The sequence below is a fragment of the Aythya fuligula genome, chromosome 7 (genome assembly GCF_009819795.1).
Source record: "Aythya fuligula isolate bAytFul2 chromosome 7, bAytFul2.pri, whole genome shotgun sequence".
NCBI lineage: Eukaryota > Metazoa > Chordata > Aves > Anseriformes > Anatidae > Aythya > Aythya fuligula.
This window is the reverse complement of record NC_045565.1, coordinates 27,649,656-27,657,769: the sequence shown is the minus strand read 5'-3', so window position 1 is coordinate 27,657,769 and position 8,114 is coordinate 27,649,656. Positions and strand designations below refer to the sequence as shown.

General features: G+C 41.1%; 1 long non-coding RNA gene across 1 annotated transcript; it reads right to left on the bottom strand.

Annotated features, from left to right (window-relative positions):
- Positions 1 to 346: 346 nt before the first annotated feature.
- On the bottom strand, positions 347 to 6,288 carry LOC116491102. The gene is made up of 3 exons (XR_004253456.1): positions 6,243 to 6,288; positions 2,346 to 2,607; positions 347 to 452 (listed from the first exon to the last, which is right to left on the bottom strand). It is a non-coding gene; the product is annotated as an uncharacterized LOC116491102 (long non-coding RNA).
- Positions 6,289 to 8,114: the final 1,826 nt, after the last annotated feature.

Sequence of the window (8,114 nt, the reverse complement as noted above, 5' to 3'; positions counted from 1 at the left end):
CTACATGAATTATTTCTTGCTGACATTTGTCCCACTTAAAAAATGTTCTTAATAATATTGCAGTGATGGAGTCAGCCAGCAGTAATGGCAAAAGAATTGGGAAAGGTTACCAATTTTCACGATAACTTAATGGATTTGAAACATTAATAATTTTCTTGTCTTTTCTCCCTTTTTCACAGTCTTCACATATAATGCTTTGTCAATGTGTTAACAACCTATTATCTTGAAGAAAAAGATGCACCTGGAGAACTGCTAGAGGATGTTAACAGTGTTTTCATTGCGTGGTTGCACTGTCTTGCAGTGATGAAGCAGTCCCACAGTTACAACACTGAAAACCTACCTGATCTATTTTCTGGTTACTCATGATGCCTCTTGGTGAAATTAAAAGCACAGCATGGTGGTTGACAGGCCACTACCTCCCAAGGCACAGTCACTCCTGAAATCATCTTCAACTCAAGGTAGAGACAGGGGAACCAAAATCACCCACAAAGGTTTGAGCTATAAGAACCTGCAATAACGACAGCTGCAAATTCTACAAAAGACATTAACACCAATTCCTCCCTGCAAAGCCTGTGCTGACCCAGTAGTCCTTGCACACATTGGCAGTCCCAATGACATCGATTAGGGTATAGTATCAGTACCTCAACAAAATAGCTTTTAAGGTATTCTGTCAGCAAGGGAGCGTTGTTAACCCTTCTCTCATACCACAGGGTATACAGCAAGTATTTTCTTTCCTGTGGTTAACTGAGGCATCAAACGTGAACTTTCCACTGTCAGGTTATTTTATCTCAACCAAGGATCGGTATTTACAAATAAAAATTATTCACCATCAACTACTGAGAATGGAAGACTGGAAAAATAAATAAATTGGCTCAGAGGCTGATTGCACTGGTTTAGCTGGTATTTATATAGACTTCTTCACAAAGGTCTACAGTGATGTTTGCTTCTTGTGAGGTTTCATGGGTCCCTAAAGCTTCACGTGTGGATAACAAAGCACATGTTAAGGACAGAAATAATAATTCATGGCAGAGTGAAACACAGCCCAGTTCCAAGTCACTGTTCTAGTTAGCACATGCTATAAAATGGTAAAGCAGGATGCAGTGTGAAATCAGCCATAAGGGTCAAAACTGTATGCTGTAAATGAAGCTAGTATGAGTACTGCTCACCTCAACTCAGACTAGAAACCCATTGTTCAGGGACAATGTTGGGTAAGCAAGGACGTGTTCAAACCCACAATGGAGAGATGTAGTTAGACACCCCCCATAAATTTTAATAATACCATAGTGGTGGGTGCACTGATGTGTGCACAGATATAGTTATGCTGCTATTTATCACCACCTTGGTAAATTTACTTAAAGTGGTTTTGGATATTTTGAATTGTTATTTTTTTCCTGAGAAACTGCTTTTAGGATCTTATAAAATGCACAGTTCCTTGACTGAATAGCAAATGTTGTTCCACTTCAATTCAGAGAAGCAATTTACTACCTGCTCTGTTGTTATCGTTAGAGAACTGTCCATTAGTGCCTGGGACATACTCTTCTTGAAGTTGGTAATATTTTTTGCTTTCTCAAAAGCAAGGTGCTAATCAAATTCCCTTTTCAAAGGCTCTCCTTGTATGACCCTTTTCCACCCTCTTTGTCCTCCCAGCACTCCACAGATCTTTTAACCAGGGTAATCCACTTCCTTCAGGCAAGAGCTATCATATCTAAACCACAATTTCAGCCTTTTCTTTTTTACCACTGTTTTTACAGAAGAAAGTCTAGGGCAGGTATTTCAGAATGGCATAGCAGAAAAGGTGAGCAAAGCTGGGAGGACTGCTACTTGCAATCAGGGAGTAATGTTGGCGGAGAGGAGAGAGTGCCACCTCCCTGATTTTTCTACATGTTAACTCAGGTCTGCTCCTCCTCAGGCATCTGGGACAAGCAGACTGTGGTGGGACCTTCAGAAAGATGCCTCATTCCCTGCTCTGGAAGCAGGCAGCCATAGTGATGCACAGACAGGCACGGAGCTCGCTTTCACTGCCTGAAAGGAATTTCTCTAAAATGCTTTTGCTCTAATGAATAATGTTTTACTTAAGGTAGTTGTCCAGTCTTTAATTACCTCTTTCATTACTTCCTAGGGAACTAACTGCAAGCCAAATCACATTCATTGAATTTAAATTGCTTGGATCAGAGAGGTTTTTTCTCTGGGCTGTTTTGAGGTCTGGTACTTGCAGTGGAAGGTATCCTGTAAGCACAGAACGGGCGCACTTCCCAGAAAGCATATCTTCTGATTAGCACAGCTCTTTTCCAATTGATCATTACATGAGGAAAACAGTATTGAATGCAGAATTACTTGAAACTTACCGTGTGAGAGCAAGGTCTTCTTCACTGAATGCATTCCACATTTTGTAACTAGATGTTCTCTTTTCCTTCTGTGAAATCTGGATCTTCACTTTCTCATCAACTGTAGTCTCTACTCTAAATTGCTGTCATTTCAAATCACATCAATGTGAATATTTCCCCCCTTCTGAATGTCAAGTGCTTGAGCAGTGTTTGGATCTTGGCTTCGAATTCAGTGATTCCAAAAAATAGAGCGAGATGAGGGTTCAAACCTAGAGAGAGAAGCCTGGAAAGTAGTTCAGTCTCATGGTATTGAAATGCTGAAACAGAGAGAGTATAGAAATGTAGCAGGCTCTCAACCCTCCCACCCCTCCACGTGCCTAAGTATTGCATCTTCTGTCAAAAGAAAACTATAAGCTCTCTGGCACAAGGACTGTTTTTAAATTACTTATTTGTACAGTAATTAGCATGATTGGCTCTTGATGGGACACCACAACAATCCATCTGTCTTTTCACTATGAAAGCTCTGTGTAACAACACTGATGCACTCCAGTCTTAGGTACTGCACAAAGGGAGACCATGGCTCAGGAAAGAGGGACAATTTCTAATTTCCATCATTCCCTTTATTTTGCTCCAATTTCCCTATACACAAGTCAAGTGTGACCAGTTTCTCTTGCCTGGCTGAACAGAACAGTTCAGTCTGACCCCAGAGTTGAAAACAATTAGGCAGCACACTCTGCAAACACAGCATTGCTGATAGAAATGCATGTTTCCTCAGAAGGCCTCTGTTACTACCCACTGCCACAGGCAGTGCTTAACCAGCCAAAAACCTCAGTGGGGAGACGGTATAGCATTTCCAATTGCTTTGCACAGGTATAACTCTCCAGTACTTGATGGGCACATTTACACCAGTAATAGACACACATACACATGAGCAAACATTTCTCAGGGTTACTTCCACTTTAGCAAGATGAAGACAGGTTTATCATAGGCTTACCCTCTCGATTCTAACTATATTAGGTGTATTCTTAAATATCTTTATACCTCTGCTTTGGAGACTAGGCTTAGTGCTAATTCTGTCCTTACGTGCCATGCCAACCATAAACCACTGCTTCGGTTCCAGGTTTCCCTTCAGCTCTAAGATGGGAGAAATAGTGTCTCAGCTCAGTGAAATTTCAGTTCTGCCAGGGGCAGGGAGAATGACACACTGAAGCTGTTTAATGCACAGGTAGTGAAAAAAAAAAAAAAAAAAAAAAAGGTGCCTGAAGGGAATAACTTGTCCCCCAGGGATGTGACCACAGTATGGGGCAGAGGAGGCAGCAGGAGGTACCAACTCCTCCTTCAAAATAGAAAGCAAAGCTATGTCTCCTGGGACCTGTGAATACATCCCTGATGATCTTACAACAAAAACAGGTAAAAAATAAATAAGTAAAAGTGCTGGTGTCTTGAAAGGTTCTCAGGCAGCAGCCCCTGCTGCTTAGCCTCATGTTATGCCATTAATATGGAAAGCTTGCAACATACCCTGTGGCACTCCGCTAGCAGAAGGCAGCCTCTCAGCGGCGGCCTCGTGCAGCCGAGGATGAGCTCTGTGATTTTGGTGAGCTAACAAACATCACCAGCCCAGCAGGAGTCCTTTTTGAAGGAAGGGAGAGCAGCAGGGACTCCAGGCTGCAGCGAGCCTAACATCAGAAAGCACAAGTCATCAGCTGCTGGCATGCGATCTGTCTGTCGGTGGGCTGAGATGCCGGCAATTTGGGTTTCTGTATTTCACAGCCAGCGAAACAGCAGTGAGCTCTGGAGCAGAGCTGATTCTCCTTGCTTGAGGTGCACAGGTCACCTTTGGTTTGATTTAATTTTTTGAGGTGTCCTGCTCACAAGCAAAATTTGGGTCCTAAATCCAGTTTAACTCTCAGCTGCACCCAGTTGTTGCTGATTTCAGGACTGCATTTCTGACTGCTGGCCAAAAAAAAATAAAAATTTAGGAGGTTGTCTTGCAGAACAATAACACTGCCTCCGATCAGTGGTAAATCATTACAAGAAGCTGATATGACCCTGGTTCATTGGGATTGAAATAGTACGTTGAACATTTCAGTAATCTGCTTGCTTGGATTAACAAAAGAAAGTGAGAATGGGGAGGCTGGAAGTCAACAGCTAAAATCTTTCTTAGCTGTATGGATCCAGACCCACAATTGTTTAGGAATTTAACATCAATGAAAACTCTGTGATATAAGCATGGATCTGTAGGGTCATGTTAGCATGTTTGACATGGATTCTTACACCTTCCCATGTGCAAAGTTAAAGTCATGATAGGGCAATGAAATGTGCCACAGTGGTGTAAAATTATAGTAAAGAAGATGAGCCCTGAGGCAACATCCCCTCTGAAAAACTACTTATTTAAAGTGGAGCCATAACAAAGGACTTCCCTCATTTTCTCTGTAGAAAGCACGGATCAGATATTATTTTAAAAGGACTTCTGGCTGAATTAGAGTTTATTTTTAAAATTGTGTTCTGAGGTGTCTTTATTTCCTGAAGTCTGAGATTACCTCTGTTTCAAACACCGCTGCCATGCTTTCTCAAGCAGAGACAGCTCTCAGAACTCAAGGTCTGGTTCCCCAAAGTATAATGTGGTTGTTTTCCCTGAATGCAAGCCAAGACAGAAATCTAAACCACCACTGAGAGAAGAAACTGCTTTAGTGGAATTAGAAGTATTAGAGAAGATCCTTTTCTGACTATCAAGAAATATGATGGGGGAAACAAGGACTGAGGGGAAAATAAAAAATCATGAAGTTTCCTCGTGTACAATGCCACCAGAAGAAAGATGTCCAACTTCTGGCTCTGTGACCCAAGGAAGCATTTACCTGTCTTTATGTGATCTGCACACACAGACACACACATGAACATACACATATTCTGCTTTCTGTCTCTTCATCATCTGAACCCCAGACTCCACCTCAGATAATTTAACTGAATAAATATCTCATCACCCATTCTGCAGCCAGGAGAGGCCTGTCCCAATTCCCAGGGGAACTGAGATGATGAATGAAATGAAAGATGACACTAATCTGGGCTAGGTTGTTCTCAAGAAGTTGGGGTGGGAGAGAAGACTGGTGGACAGATTTAGAACCTCATCAACTCCTTCTTCAGAAATGCACTCCCTCTGAGCAACTTACAGGGATAAAAGCACCCTCAGAAGTTGCTTTTTAAGTCACTTAAAGGAAGAAGCTGCAAGGGAAAAGCAAGACTGAAAGTTCTGTATTATTCTGAAGGAATACTGGTTAGTTTTGATGAAAGCAAATTCATTAATGCCTTTTATTTTGGAGGACTGCTAATCTCTTTTAAAGTTTAACTGTACTCTGTGAACAAGGATCTTTTCACCTGCCAACCAAACACAGAAGTTTAATTGCATTCATCTACTACAAATGAGGCTTCAGGGCTAAAAGCAGAAGAAACTATTAGCCATGGTGAAAACTGGAGAATAAATATAGCATAGACTGTCACGTAAAACTGCAGGCTTAAGAACTGAGCTGATCTATCAAAGGAAAAATCCGGAGTGTAAAAATCATATGAAATTTACAGACTGGCAAGTGCTTATAACCATTAATTGACATTAACCAGACAAACATGTATGCTCCAGAGGAAGGTGGGAGTGCAAATATATCCCCTTTAAGCTTCTCTCCACTGACTTCCTCTAAGCCTACACAGATCCTTGTACCAGACCAAGGTCCTGAATCACGACAGAGCAGCAAGCCTCCTCCTTAACTTTTTTTCGAATCATGCCCAAGGGCCAGCACTTAATTTCTCACCTTACAAGACTCAAAAGCGTCACCATGTTCTCTTCCTGGTCTTGCCCTTTGTAGGAAACAAGAACTCAGAAAGACCTAGGAACATTATGTAATTGAATGATCATTGTGTATTATTTACCTTCTGGTAGCAGCCAGACCTGTATCTGTTTCAGCTCTCTTCTGGCAGGGCATAGGATTTGCAAGCTGGAGTCTGTGGACTTAGTCCCCTGTGTTGATGGCTCTTATAGCAAGCCATGGGCACCTAGCTGTGAGACATTATTGTTCTATGTTCCAAAATTATTAAGAAACTGTAGGATCTACCAAACAAAAGAGATGTTGTTTGCTGAACCATAACAACTCAGGCTGTTTAACTTCCATCCTGAACTCTTCTTGGAGGCTTTCCAGCAGCTCTTTATATCACAGTTGCTCAAAATGTTTGCATAGGAAAAAAAAAAAAAAAAAGAATACTGGAGCACAAAACACATAGTTTTTGCTTACAATACAAAATATATATGTTTTGTAAGCACGACGAGTTTCCTCATGATGTTTAAATGATAAAATTAGAAGAAGGAGCAGATGCTGCAAATTTAGACACTAAGACATTCTGAATTCACCCTGCTTCATACACTCAGGTCTCTGTGACAAGAGTGAAGGTTTTCTTCTGCAACACCCTGATCCAAAAAACAAGGAAGGCAGAGGTTGCTGTAGCATTTACCATAGTTCAAGGGTTAGTAGATTGGCTGTTGCATGGCAGATTGCCCCATCCTTTCAAGTGGAGATTTTCACACAGTCCTTTCTCTCTACCTGCATTGTCCCTGTCAGTCTTGACCAGTAGCTGCTGAATTAGTTACCTTTAAGCAATTACCTTTAACTTTGAGCAATTCCTCTTGTTTTCCTCAAATTCCTCAAACATTGCCCTTATTCTACCCTCCAGCTGTGCTTGTCGGTGCTGTGGTAACTTGGTCCTCCTGACTCTTATAGTCAGTTTTGCATAGAACACACTTCTCATGTTTGTAAATAAGGTTTTTCACAGGTCTGAAAAAAGTTAGACATTCAAAATCCTTATCGCCCATGTCTGCTTTCTTGAACTGTGTCTTGGATATTTAGTCATATACCTTGCACACGTATGCATTGATACCTTTACAGTCTCTATCCAATTATGATCAATTATTTCCTGATTCTGCTGCATGAACCTACCGTGCAATACAACAAACATGCTGTGTGGCAGAAGCAGCTCTCTCTGCTGGAGGAAAGGAATGATGCAAAAAACAGAGAAGGATATTACCAAACATGACATTAAATTTGCAAACACTTTCAGCCTATTCATACAGTACAGTATGGACACCTGATTATTGTTGCAGAGAACATGAAGCTAGATTTTCAGTGGACTTGGCTTATCTGGTTCACCCAGAACCCAGTGGTCTGTGCAGGCTAACATTGCTTTGTTGGGTTTGGAATCTGGCCTTCACACTACAAAATCCACCAAAATTCATTGGCAACTCTGTCTATACAAGGAATGCAGAGCAACAGACCCTGTCCCTGGTTCTAGATCCTCTGGGATGACTTTGGAAACATAGTTGTTGACGTCTGTGGGAGAAGGTTCATGTCTTCTGACCTTACCAAGTTTCCTATGCTCCTCATTCTCGCCTCACTTAAAAGCTGCTTATGAGATTTTACTCAAACTTTCCAAATAATTTCGCTCTTGGATATAACCAAGCCTGGGAAATTTTCATAATGCTAAGTTCGGGAACATTTAATGTGTGTGAAAAAAAAAAAAAAAAAAAAAAAAAAAAAAAAACGCACCATCACCACCACCAAAACCCAAGAAGGTATAATGCAAGCTCTTACAAAATTTAACTCTAGTGGTTTCTATTGGTTATAATATCAAAATAACACAAACAAGGAAATATTGAAAGGAGATACTTGCAAGTATGAAACAGGAACTTAACAAGGATGTTGTCCGCACTGTTTTTTGTGTAGCAAGGAGCATAGACTTGTTAGACTGTGAGGA